Source organism: Haemaphysalis longicornis, unplaced genomic scaffold (genome assembly GCF_048455015.1).
Source record: "Haemaphysalis longicornis isolate Haplotype H1 unplaced genomic scaffold, Haemaphysalis longicornis Haplotype H1 scaffold_2, whole genome shotgun sequence".
NCBI lineage: Eukaryota > Metazoa > Arthropoda > Arachnida > Ixodida > Ixodidae > Haemaphysalis > Haemaphysalis longicornis.
In genome coordinates this window covers 105135108-105149174 of record NW_027526295.1, presented here as the reverse complement: position 1 = coordinate 105149174, position 14067 = coordinate 105135108, and positions in this window count along the sequence as shown.

The window sequence follows — 14067 nt, the reverse complement described above, 5'->3', positions numbered from 1 at the left end:
GTCTCGATCTTCTCGAGGCTGCACAACTAGAAAATTCCAGCAGTACGCTGCGCCTTCGCACACCATGCACAACACGCACGCAAAAGAAGAACAGCGCGCACGTACCACAAGAACTTTGAAGGTAACGATTCCAAGGCTCTCTGAACGGACTCCAACAAAGCGCTCGCGATGGTCATCTCCGAGAGAAACAGTGATCTCCGAAAGGTGCCGGATAACTCGCCAAACAGCAGCAACAGCAGCAAAATGCAAAAGAAGGAGGAGGCCGCCAGCGCCTTTGTTCCCTCTTCCCTTTCCCGAGACGACATCGGGGGAAGACAGACCCAGAGAGAGAGAGAAAACAAAACTATTTTTCGGCAAGCCGGGGAACATACGCAGGCGCAAAAAAAAAGGGACGTGCGCATTCGGGGCATCCCTACCTCGCACTGTCACATTTTCCGAGCGTTCGGGCTTGTGTGCCTAGGGAGATTTAGCATACCGGGCTCCGTCCACTAACGCTACGGCGGCCGGTAGCGGGGCCCGACTGGGCAAGCGCAAATTCGTTCCGGTAGGGGGGGATTAGTTCCGCGAGCCAGTCTTCGCCATGCCCGCTCATTCGTCCACATCCTCCCTAACCTCAATCGGGGGAGCAGCGACTGCCGAAGAGCACCTTCCAGCTCACGCGGCGTTCGATATACCCAATGTCGGGAAAAATGCGGTTCGATATAGACGTACGAATTCCTATATTTTACACAGAATTTTCAAGGGGATAATTTATGAGTTCGATATAGACAATAATTCGATATACCCGTGTTCGATATATCCGTGTTCGACTGTATAGGTTTAATTTTGGAAGGTGGTACCTCACGGCAGTGAGGGCCACTTCACACTGGCGGGAAACACAAAACGATGAATTCCATTTGAATTTTAGGTGAGCATACTCAGGTCTATCGATGACACCGTTGGACCGCCCTCTGAGTAAGAAATATCTACGACGACGTGCCACAGTTATGGCTGCGAGATTTGGACAATCATTTAGTATCAGGCCACATATGGCGAAACCTCCTAATGGGTCCGCCCTCTCGTTGAGCAGAATACCTGTATGTCCAGGCACCCACACAACACGTACAAATACGATGTGCTTTGGGAAAAAGTAGCGAAATATTTTTGAATAAATAGAATGTTCAGATTTGACAAAACATGTCCAAAGAAATAGGGGGTCGTACGTTACGTGCGTTACAGAGCTTGGAATTCTTTTTATGGCGAGAGCCATGGCCAGTAGTTCTGCGTCAAGTATGGGAGTGTAATCAACCAATATAAAAGAAAAACTCCAATCTAGATCAAAAGAACCAATTCCAACCGCTGATTTGGATTCATACTGCGAGCCATCAGTGGCAATAACCACGTGATATAGATAATGAGCAATGCGCTCTTCTAAAATTTCCTGTAGAATACGCCCAGGAAGCAGCTTGGCATTCTTTGGAATATGTTGTCGACATGAACCGGCACTTGTGTATCCCCCGTCGATAATGGTTGAATGGTAAAGAAGTCAACGCCAATATAGGAAGGAATTGAATTGACAAACAGGAGCTGAGGGCATCTAAACCTAGGCCATGCCGTCGTCAAGAATGTAAGGGGTTGTAAAAGTATGGCCTGCTCTCTACCAATTGGAGAGCCTAGCATCCTCAGGCATGTTTTTACTGACAACAGTTGGAAGGGCATCTCTAATGATGGAAGCTGTGCTTCTAGGTATTTCCTCGCCTGTGTCCGGTGGTTTCGTCTTGGCATCGTCTTCTTTCTTGCGAGTCATGAACTGAAGTAGACTAAGACGATCAGAGCGTCGAGGAGAGCAGAAAGAATGACCACTGAAACACTGCCAGTGAAAAAAAAATCCCCCCACCTCCCCGAAGGGGATCGTGCGGAAATGCGAATGCATTGGGTGCACCGAATTCTTCTTTGCGGTATCGTTGCCGCGAGGGATTCGACTTCACCGACTTCTATCGCTATCAAGGCGCCAGTCGGCAAGCAGTCAAGGAGAAAGGCGCGCGCTCCCTGCATTTAATGCGCAGCGAGCGGAGAGGGGTACGCGGAGAGGAGCGAGAGACCCGCGCCAGCCCGCCCGCGAGCTCTCCGCCCCGAGCTCCGCGATGCGAGCGCCCTCACACGCCGAGCGCGCTCCTCCTCTCCCCTTGCCCTCCGCTACTCCGCACCTGCTCCGGTTGCTAGGCGCGCGCCACAGCTGTTGCTAGGCGCACGCCGCTCAACGACGCAAGACAACCCGCGGCTAAGAAATGCATTCGCATTTAAAACTGAGTTCCTCACCCATGGTCCAGTTACTCGGAGCAACCAGCAACGTTGTTCTTCCTAACCGTCACAAAACTGACAGTTGATGGTGATGATGATGTTCGCGCGGTTATATGCCTCTTTAGCGAGAGGGTGAGAATTTTCTAGCGTAGCCTTTGTGCAAGCACCTAGCGCGTCTACTCACCCGCTTTCAACACTAACTACATCCTTTGGCCAACTGCTTGAAAAACTGCCCGTTCGACTTCCGTTGGTTTGAGGAACAGTCCTTGGTTAGAATTGCAACAGTGTTGGTTCGAGCCTAAGCAATCTTGATTGTTTTCTAAATGAAGTTATACTGAAGCAAAAACGTTTCCAATAGATAGTACACAATGTTTTCGCAAATAACGCTGGTTCCTTCTATTTTAGGGTACTTTGAGGGGCAGTGTGCATACTACTATCGAAATCAATTGTACAGTCCAGGAAGTGCCGTTTCTCTGTTGCAGAGTAAATGTAATATCCTTGAATATATTCTTAGCTTATTTTTAAGGTCAGAACCGCCCCCCAACCTCCATTCATGTGGAGGTTGTTGGGAAATCCCTCTCAAACGCGAGGAAAAAGGCAGAAGGAAATAAGATGGCGACGACGAGTGATGATGATGATGATGTCTTCAGAGATGATGTCCTCAGAAGTCTGGCCGCGTGTTAGTTTGGAGGCCCATATACCACCTTAAAGGAGCACTGACACGAAAATTTTATGTTACACTTTTATTGCTTTTATCGATGCTTAATGGTCTGGCGAACCTGAAACAGCACTTCAAATACTTCAGCGCGCGATAGTTAATTACATTGAACGGCCTGAAAATCGTTTGTTTCAAATTCCCGCGCTTTCATTCCGAACGGCGCATATGACAGCCTCCCGGTTTGACCTCACCGCTTTGTGCGGACGTCACCGGCGCCCGCTTGAGAGGGCGTTGCGCCCGCTCGCCGCTCGTAGGGCCGCGCGCGTGAAGTGACGTGACGAGTTTTTGACGAGCGCTGTCGCGTCACTTCTTTTTCCTCTCTTGGAGTGATGTCACGCTGATGTCCATTTGCTGAGTGCCGCTCCGCGCGCTGCTCCGTCGGCGCGATAAATGCGATCCAATTGAACTATGTTCTTCGCGTCGCAGGCCGCTCATATTTCATCCAGGGTATTCTGTTGAGTGAAGGAAGCGAACTGTGCAATAATATTAACGCCGAAAATTGGTGTCAGTGCTCCTTTAAAGCCGTCACAGATGTGTACACCTGCGGTTTAAGAGATCGTGCCTACCAGCTTATCAATCCTGTTATGGCCAGCTTCGTCCTGAAGTGTAGACATGGGTGTTCAACTAAGAAGGGAGGTAATAGTACTCATCGCTTCTCTACTGATTGTCTCTAGACAATACAGTCCTCCCTTGTCATGAACGGAAACTGAGCGTAATTCGTGATACGTGGATGCAGGATGGAAACTAGGAGAAACCGACCCACCTTTGTGCGAGCTCCTCACGATTTCATGGAAATGCGGCGCACGTGATAAGTGGATGCAGGATTGCACGTACGAGAAGCCGAGCCATCTTTGTGTGAGCTCATCCCGATTTCATGGAAATCCAGCGAACTAGGTGTGACAGTTAAAGGGCGTGCCGGTGGGCTTCCCGGAGTCATGGCGTAGCTCAGCCGGAGGCCGCAGCGTCCAGGCCAAGGACGCGCTGACAAGTAACTTCCGTTACTGGCTCGTCATCATTCTTTCCTCCTCAGGCTTCGCGTTAGTGGAAATGGCCCGAAAATTTTGAACTTGCGCCTTTTAAAACAGCTCACGGCCGTCTCCATCGGCTGTATAACGCGGTAAGGACAGCGAAGCGCTAGGCCTGGTAACGGAAGAGCGTATTTATGCTGCCAATTCACTCATTCGTAAATACTGGAAGTTTGGCACAAAAAAACAAGGATTTAGGCGCTCATAATAGGCACCCCAAAGTAAAATGTAACCATTTATAGGCATCAAATACTGTCGCTTTGGCACATGTAGGGTCAATTCGTATTTACATGAGCAGAATAGTTCACGACAAATTTTCCCTTGCATTATCAACAGAGAACAGGTCTTCAGTTCTTGTGCTTGAGAAAGATAATTTCATGTGCCTCGTGAAACTAGAGTTGCTATTTCAACAGATATACGTGGAGTCAGAGGGACTCGACAACAAATGAAAGCTTAAAAGCCATCATAAGCCAGACCCATCTCAATCATTTCGCCGCGAAGTTGTACCTCATCCCGGTCAATAATTGTGGGCGAACAAAAAATTCAACGTTCACTGATGTTTGGGAGCGTGTTTCCACTTCAGGATGCTCTACGACCTGATTCCATCCAGAATATTAGAATGTTCGGTGCTCAGAGCTTTCGGCAGTTCCTGTCAGAAAGGAATGGGTCTCACAGCAACCAGGCCTTTGAGAATGGTGGCACATTGAATGGTGGTCGATGATGTAACTTATACCTGGGGTGATACTAGGCAACAACGCATTGCTATGAGCACTCGTGTAACTCGTGCTGAACCCTTCCCGGGTACTGTGAAAATCGCATCTGCTAGCAGAGTCGCGCATGCCGAACCTTGACGGGAAGCTTGCGGTGCGCCAAAACAGCTAAGGATCGTAAATTTGAATGCCCGAAGCATAGCCAATAACACTGCTGAGTTAGAAAGCCTCCTGTACCAATATGATCCCCATCTGACTGTCATAAGTTAAACATGGTTGCACGATGGTATCAGCGACGATTGTATTGTACCTAACTCGCACCAAATATTTCGTCGCGACCGCTCTTCTCGGGGAGGAGGAGTTGCTGTCATATTAAAAAGATCGTTTTCAGTCAATCTGCTTCCGCACATTGACGCTCACGAAAGTGTCTTTTTGAAACTAATTTGCTAGGGCCATGTGTTTACAGTTTGGGCAGTATGCAGGCCACCGTCTTCCCCACCCAAATTTCTAACGATGCTTTTGGATTATATGACAGCCACAAACTCCGGAAAGATCATTATGGCAGGCAATTTTAACATGCTATCAATAAACTGGACAAGTGACCACCTGTCCCAAACACCGGATAATCCACGTCTTGACATAATGATGGCGTGCGACTTGGAGCAAGTGGTACAGGAAGTCACCCGTCCGTCCGGTGATTGTGGCACAATCCTGGATCTCGTCTTTATCAGCAAGGCTACATTAAAGCATGATGTATGCATATAACAGGGTATATCAGGACACAAGCTCGTTTTTATTACTTGTTCCATTAATAACTGTGCTAAAAATGCAAAGCCAAAGGCAAAAGTTATCCGTGCTGATGACCAGGCAAACTTAGACGAGCTTTGGGGTGTTTGCCGATATAGTGTCAATGAAAATTCTCTCTTACTATGGCTTGAATTTAAGAGGATTGCCCTCGAATGTATTCGTATGTATGTCCCTCGTAAAACAATAAAAACAAACCGAGTCCCTGGGCAGACAGGAATATCGTTCATTTAAAGCGCAAACTCGAACGGGCCAAGAAAACAAAACCACCCAGAGCTGAAGTCATTCAGAGTCTTAAAACACAGCTTTCAGCCGGTTTACCTTCAGAAAGAAAGAAATATTTTTCGACAACGTTGGCAAATTGTATAGAAACACAACCAGAAACGTTCTTGCGCTATCTGGGCACCAGTAAAAACGCTTGGAGTAAACTGAACAGAACAGTGTCCTTATAACTCAACCGAAGGCCATTGCTAATGCAATGAACGAGTATTTTCATTCGGTCTTCTCTCCCCAGACTGAAAACAGCGGGCTATTTATCAATGTGACTGATATTAAACCTGACTTTATATCTTGCGAAGGCGTTCTTGCACTTCTGGATAGACAGAGAGACATTGAACTTTTTTAAGTCTGGATATAAAAGAAAAGTCGTCAGAAGGGCCAGACTTAATTTCAAATGCTTTTCGCGCCGTTATGCCGAGCCGATATCGCCCATTTTGACCGCCATCTTTAGTTTATGCTTGCGCCACTCAGTCTTGCCTAATGATTGGCGCCTAGCCCATGTTGTGGAATTTTATAAAGAAAATAGCTTAAAAATGAAAATTCATCGACCCACCTCACTAACATCAACCTGCTGCAAAAATCTGGAACACATCATCGCCTCTTTTATTAACAAATTTCTGGAAACAAAGAGTGCCCTCTCCGACTTCCAACATGGGTTCTGCAAAGGCCTTTCTACCACTACTCAACCTTTTACAACAACTCATGAAATCGCACAAGCTTTAGATTCATCCAGACAAATAGATTAAATTTTTCTTGACTTTAGTAATGCCTTCGATCCCGTACCCTATGATAAACTTCTCACTAAGCTTTCTTCTTTGGGTCTTCATGCGTTTATAATTCAGTGGATCAAATCATATTTAACAAACGGAACACAGTTCGTGGAAGTCGAAGGGTGCGCATCAAAAAGACTTGTCGTAACATCTGGCGTTCCACAAAGCAGTGTTTTGGGACAGGTTCTTTTTTTAATCTACATCATTGACATAAGATCTGCTATTGACCCGAGAGTTTTGATAAAATTGCTTGCAGACGACTGCCTTATTTTCAAGGAAATTATGGGCACAGACGACCAAGCTTTGTTAAACAGCAGTTTAACAGGAATAGGTCAGTGGTGCGCCATTTGGGGTATGTGCCTAAATACCGACAAAATAAGGTTGCCACCTGCCCGGTTTTGGACCGGACCGACCGGTTTTTTAAACAGCGGGCCGGTTGCCGGTCCATACTTGAAACCGGCCTTCATTGGGCGGTTTTTTTGGCCCTCGTGCCGTGATTATGGCCACTTTGGCGTTTTATAAGCGTCACTTCAACAACTAAGACGATAAATATGTGTCGAGAAGCTGCGCAAAGACACGCGAGCCGAGAAAATATGCGGGCGAGAGCGCTGCCTGAGATGGAGGGGACCTAAGGGAGGAAAAAAACAACGAAATGCTGCTGCCGCGGTCAGCAATTCTGGGTACTTTTCAGTGAAGCACATACAGAGCAATAACCAAGCTCTCAATCACTTTCAGTACAAATGTTATGTTGATTCCTCTCTAAGAAAACGCTACAATAAAGGGCACTTCATGTTAAAAACATGATGTCTTTTTTCAACCCAAAATAAACATTCATATACTAAGCCCACTCCCCGAAGGGCCAATTTTTTTTCGGGAAAAGGTGGCAACCCCATGACAAAACAGTAACGAACAAAAAACAGACCTCTCAGTTGTCTTATTCTATAAATGGTGCACCAGTACAAACCTTTTAGTTTTTTTTATTCTATAAATGGTGCACCGGTGGTAGAAAAGAGCCAGTACAAGTACCTGGCGATAACGTTCGCCAATACTCTGTCCTGGTCGAAGCACATAGAAAACATCTGCGCATCTGCCACGCGTAAATTAAGCTTTTTACGGCATAAACTCAAAGCTTCACCAACGCATTTAAATGAGTGGCCTTCAAAATGATAATACTTCCTAAACTGGAGTACGCTCCGGTTGTGTGGGACCCCTTCTTTTAAAAAATAAGTGCCGGCTCCCAATGGTGCAAAGACGTGCTATACGGTTCATATTTAACAAATATAAGACCACTGACTCACCAAGTTCTCTAATGCTGGAAAACAATATTTCAACCCTGGAACATAGACGAAAAGTTCATCGCCTGAAGCTGTTGTTTGTTCTTTATACTGGTTCCACAAAGGTAAATGCATCGGTGTACATTCAGCCATTTCAATCACGCCCCACAAGACATCTGCACACGCACAATATGCTTCCGTATCGAGCCCACACAAACATGTCCAAGAATTCGTTTTTTCCACGTTCAGAATCGGAATGAAATTCACTACCTGAAGAGGCCTTCACATCTCAGTCCATTTGCCATTTTGAGCGTGCCATATTGTCTGTACTGTAGTTTCTTTTTCTTTTTTTTTTGCTATGCCTTTATGGTTTATTGTAATTGTTAATGTGTAATAGGGAGTTATACCCATCTGCGTTGTTCTGATCGTCGTGTAAACCTTTGTTTAATGTACTCTATACATCTCTGTATGATTAACTTATCTTGTATTTTGTGTACGCTTGTTGTCATCATTTATAACACTTACGTGTATTTGCCACTAAATTTTGGTGCCTCTCCTGCTTGGTCTTTTCAAGAGTGCATTAGGTTGTGAAATAAATAAAATTCGTATTGGACCTTCGAAATGAGCTCAGCATTCTTAGTCAGAGTGGCACCGAAGCTGTCAGCTGCGGAAATGCTTTCTGATAAGAATGTAGCGTAGCGTGGTGAAAATAATTTCGGCTCAGACGATTTTGTCTACAAAGCTATAAGTACATGTACAAGCAACGAGTGCTTCTAGGTAAATTCCACTCTTAACCAAATTTTTTAAAGGGAACAACAGGCTCTGGTGAAAGAGGCGCAATCGGTGACTGCTGCTTGAAGACACAACCGCTGACTGAAGAAAGGTCTTAGCTGCAGGTTGACCGAGCAGAACGACCTCCTTATGTCTTTACAGCTCTGATGAATCCCTTGGATAGTATAGGGAAGCGCAATGATTTTGTACAAATTATTGATCTATGCTGTTCTGCAGACGCAGATGACTAAGGAAGCTGCAGGAATAACACCAATCAGAAACTATGCACTACATACCTGTTATTATTATTAAAGCACACGCAAGACTCTTTGCAAGTAATTCCCTTATTGCTACATTTACAAAGGCCCTTGAAGGTTACCCAGCACGGAAAATGACGGCTGTCGGAACTGGATTCCTTCAAAAGTGACGAGACGAACATTCCTATAAGCTACGCTTTTCGTTGCTTCCTCGCCCTACATCTGCTCCATTTTGCCGACCGGCGGTTTTCCTGTGATCAGCGGGTAAGTGTGCACATGTTCGGGGCGTCAACATCGGAGTGTCAGATTTTCATGTGGTTTTGCCTTAGGAGGCGTCTTTGATATTAAGTGGCATGTGCGCGGCTGCGTCGCGTTCACTTGCTTCATTTTTAAAATTTTGTATTGCGTTAGCAATGGATAGGGCACATAGGCAAAGAATTTTGTCGCTTGTCCGTGGCCACAGCGCGTGAGAAGGACATAGAACAAAACAATTAACTCGTGTGGACAGGGGTGATGTCGGTGAGTTTGGCTGCAATGGCGCTGCGTACGGGCTTTTTGTGGCTCGGCATATGCGGCGAGGTCGAAGTGGCGGTGGCTGACACAGGGTTTGTGTTTCTCTGCTTGTTTGGCACGACTCGAGGATTTTCTTTCTGTTTTTTTTTCAAACGGGGGCGCAAACAGCCTTTTGTGGTATTCTAAATTGAGAACAGTCCTTGTAGACCATCCAATCCAGAAACCAAAAACGGTACATATAACACAAAAAAGATACTCCTATGTGCTGAAAAGCCCACATATGCCCATAGTCAGAATAGGCGAGTAAAAGCCATATATTTAGAAAAGACACTTATAGGCACAATAAACTATTGCCGAAAAGGCTCCTCGTTTCCTGATTCATGTTTATGTGTTAAATAGGCTTGATATAATCAAAAGCGAACCCGGTCAAAAGCGAACCCTCTGCGAACAGCAGTTTTTTCAGCGGTATTACGGCGCTGTCTAGGATGGCACACAGTAACTTTGTTAGCAAAAACCCAGGTTTTCGCATGGGGGCAGCTTTAGTCAACATATTACGTTTTGTTTTAGTTACCTTCTCTGAATATGCGATTGTTGGCGTCAAGAAACATACGATGCAGGGGGAAAATTGAAATTGCTTGAATTGAGTGATTTCTCAGTAAAACCGGATAAGAACTGCTGCCGGATAAGAACTGTTGGTACTATAAAACACGAAATTTTTTGAATAAACCAAACTTGTGTTGCGTCTTCATGGCTTCTCTAAGCAAGCCCCCATGTTCACTGCTGTCTTAAATGTGGAGTGCCTCTTTGCCACAGCACCGCATGGTCGCCCCCATTGAACAAATTAGGGGAGAAAATGTTGTTCAAGTAGAAGGTTCGCGATTATTTGATACTGCGAGGCCGGCTGCCCGAACAGCTGTGCTAGAAGGCAGAACGTTCTGACGTTTGCCGCTTCTTTAGTGAACTTCGCCTTCTTCCGTACTTCGCCACCAGGAGGTCACAAAAAATGAACGAAGCTCACACTAACGCGTAGACGTGAAGGTGGCGAAGCTGAACGCAACCTTCACGTCCATCATGAAGTTTTAAATCTACAATCGCAGACGATTTGCCCCTTCTTCGCTTCGGCAACGACCTTTACTCGATCATTGTTGCTATAAGTGCGAGCTCCTTTAATTTTTTAGAAGAAACATTCATTCGGAATCACCTAGGATGGGCGTACGATTTGACCTGTCTTTTTCGTTCCGAGCAAGTATTACCACGATTACGGCGAACGCTGGAGTTTTTTCTTTGGTCAATCTTTGTCAATCTCTCTAAGTATTCATGCTTAACTTGGCAAACGTGAGCCAGAGACGCTGGGCGGTCGCTGTGAGGCACGTAAAACGAGCGCCAGCATTTCCTTGGTTTCATTCACTGCCGGGCGCTCGCCGCAGTCTTTGCTAATCACCCTAAGTGGGTAGGCTTTGGCTTGGGAAACGTGCATAGTCGACAACCGAGGAAGGTAGCAATCACTGAAAATTGCCGAGACCAGCTCACTTAGTTCTTGGAGCTGGGGCTGCTGCTCCAAAAAAGGTTGAAATTGGGCTAATACCACCCATGGCACAGACAAATTTAAGTGATCCATTTAAGTTTGAAAATTAGGTATCAGGGCAGAAACTACTGTCTATTCACCTGCCGGTATAGGTGCCAACAGCAACATACAAGCTTTCGAGCGTGACTACTAAGTGGCTGCTATGATCTGAAGAGATGTTTAAACTGTCTAGCCATTATGGCGCCACTTATTCCTCCTGGCCAAAAAGGCATTCGAACTGCGGGATGAGAACTCGTGTTAACGTGAAGCTTGACTGTGAAACGTGCGGCGTTTACCATGAAAACTGGATACGGCACGCAATACAAGCCTGAAGTGAAGGAATTCTGCTGTCCCAGACACCGAGACTAGTAAAGTTGGTCAGATTTTCTGCCACTGTAAAAGTTTAGCCACACAAAATTGGCAAAAGAACTGTTGCGCCCCGAAGTGCCGGGCACAAGCTTCCCATTAAGCTAGGTTATTAGTAATCTGTCATGAAAACATTACCTAGAGCATTGGAAAATCGCCCTAGCTATGCTTTAGAGTGCTGTCAAGGCAAAGAAGCGGCTGCACGACACGCGCCGTGGCCGGCGCGCGCACACCGCTGTTTACAGTGGCCCACCACATCCGCTGGATGCGAGGCTAGCTTTCTAAAAATGTATTACTACCCTCACTAATACAGCGCCCAGTGTTGTCACACTTTTCTTGTCCTGTTCCAGTGCTGTTTGCCAACTTAGCTAGATTTCCCCTTGCCCGATGGAACTGTCTGTAGGTGGAGGTTAATCTGCTATGTACCAATGTCTACATATGGGCACACACTACATACGAACCAGAGGGATTCCCATCCTGTCCTAATGCAGAAACATTTAGGGCATATCTCATGAAATAAGTTAAAAGCCAGCCCCGTGCGACAAACTGGATTTTTGGTAAAATAGTTACTGTATTCCATCCTAGACAGCGCAGAAATACCGCTGAAGGGCTGCTGTTCGCAGAGCGTTCACTTTTGACCGTACTTATTCTGCCTTATTTTTGTTAGGGCTGATAGATATCGTTGCGTAAAACATAAGGCGTGACGTGACAAAGAGGATCACGTAATTGTCTGTTCCGTTAATGTCAATTGGCCAGTGTCCTGTTAGACAATCCCAAGGTGCCTGGCAGCTGTGTTTGGCCGGCAAATTGCGGCACTAACTGCTTCAATGTTTATATCTTCGTAACTTTCGTTACCACTCTTACTGCTATACAAAGGGTACGCACTGAATTCAATTGCTAATAGCTCGTTCTCCAAGCTTGTAATTCCTGCTGAATTTCCACTTGATTTTCCGGCTTCAGTCGATCGCAAACAGTTGTGCATAATACGTCATAAGTTCGGTGCGTAAAAGTAGCCTGTTAGTCGCATGCCTATTTGTTTTCCTCATTATATGGCTTATCTGAGTGAAGTTTATATTGAAGTGGTGAAAGTGTTATTCCAAAGAGGCAATCTATGTGAAGGACCTAAGCCTCCGTTTTGTTCAAACAAAGTTAAAAAAAAACGTGGCGCAAACTAGACGGGACAAGAGAGACAAGAAACACAGAGACAAAAAACACCCGTCTAGTTTGCGCCAGGTTTTTTTAACTTTGTTTGAACTATGTACCAACTAGCTCAGCAACAAGTTTTGTTAACTCCGTTTTGTCTTCATGACCCTTTAAAACTTCATTGAGTAAGTTCATTGGTCTTCACCTTGCAGGAATGACGAACACCGCATCAAGTTGACGTTGAAAATACCCCCGAGAACGACCATAACATTGACAGGCAGCGGTTTGCATCAGCTCAAGAACTGGGACAGCCGCAGCTCACTTCCCTTCGAAAGGTTGCGCGTTAGTAATTAGGGAATTGGCGGCATCAGTACGATCATCTGTTACTAGACATAGCATTTCGCTGTGCTTAATCCGTCATACAACCAAAGGAGATAGCCATCTTTTTAAACAGCGGAGAGTTTTACGAGCCGTAAGTTCGCCTTTGGAGGAACAAAATACCAACTAAATGGGGAGTGCTCGTAAGGGCTTGCCTCGCGGCGCCCGCGGAGTGTCCCTGTCACGCGCAGTGACATTAGAAAAAAAAAATTCAGGTGCCATATCCACTAACCTAAAACCTGACGAGGGGCGAAGCATGCAGTGTATCAGTGTATTCTCACCAGCTTGGAATTTTTACCCACGGAGATGAAACCGTTGGGGCGTAGAGGTATTCTGCTTTGCTGTAATTCTTGTGTCTTTGAAGCACAAAGTACTATAGAGCGAGGCGTTGTGAAATGATTGTCCCGGTGTCTTTTAAGCACGCATTTTTTCCACGTTGAGGAAACATTCTAGCGCGAGGCGTTGGAAGACGAGTGTTCCTGTGTGTTTTTTTAGTACGCGTTACGTTCTTGCGCGAGGTGTTGGAAAACGAGTGTTCGGCGGCTTTAGTACCGTGACTACATGATACTCCGACGACATCATATGACGACGACATGAGACGAAGACAGCCTGAGCCCCCAAGCGGCTCGCCCCAAACAGGCAAAAACCCCGAGGAGCAAGGAAATGGTGAGCAATCGTGAGCGCGTGCCCCTCGACGACCGTGCAGTCCCCGGCTCGCGCAGTGGCTCTGGTAAAAAAACGTTCCAGCGAGGTCGGCAAACGTATGATGAAGCGCCCTTACTTTTAGAAGTTGTGGAAGGACGGACACCTGTTCGTTCGTCGCTTCCATAGCGGGAGCCCGCCGTCCTTCGATAAGGGCGCTTCATCATCAAACACGGGATTCCGCACCGTTCTTTCATTCGTGACGGGTTCGCGCGTTTTTTTCCTCTCTCCTATCGCTCTTTTCTTCCACTCGTCGTCGCCCTCTTATTTCCTTCTCCTTTTTCTCGCAGTTTGAGAGGGATCAATAGAGGGGGAGGGGGTGTTCTGACATCGACAAAAACTAGCCTATCATGAGTCAGAGATATTCCATTTTCCCACGATTGCACAAGCGCCACTTCCTGCATTTACAAAGCTTCAATTGATATCGATAGCAGGATACGCACTGCACCTCAAAGCACCCCAAAAGAGATCGCACCACTGTTATTTAGAAAAAAATTATGTACAGTTAATTTG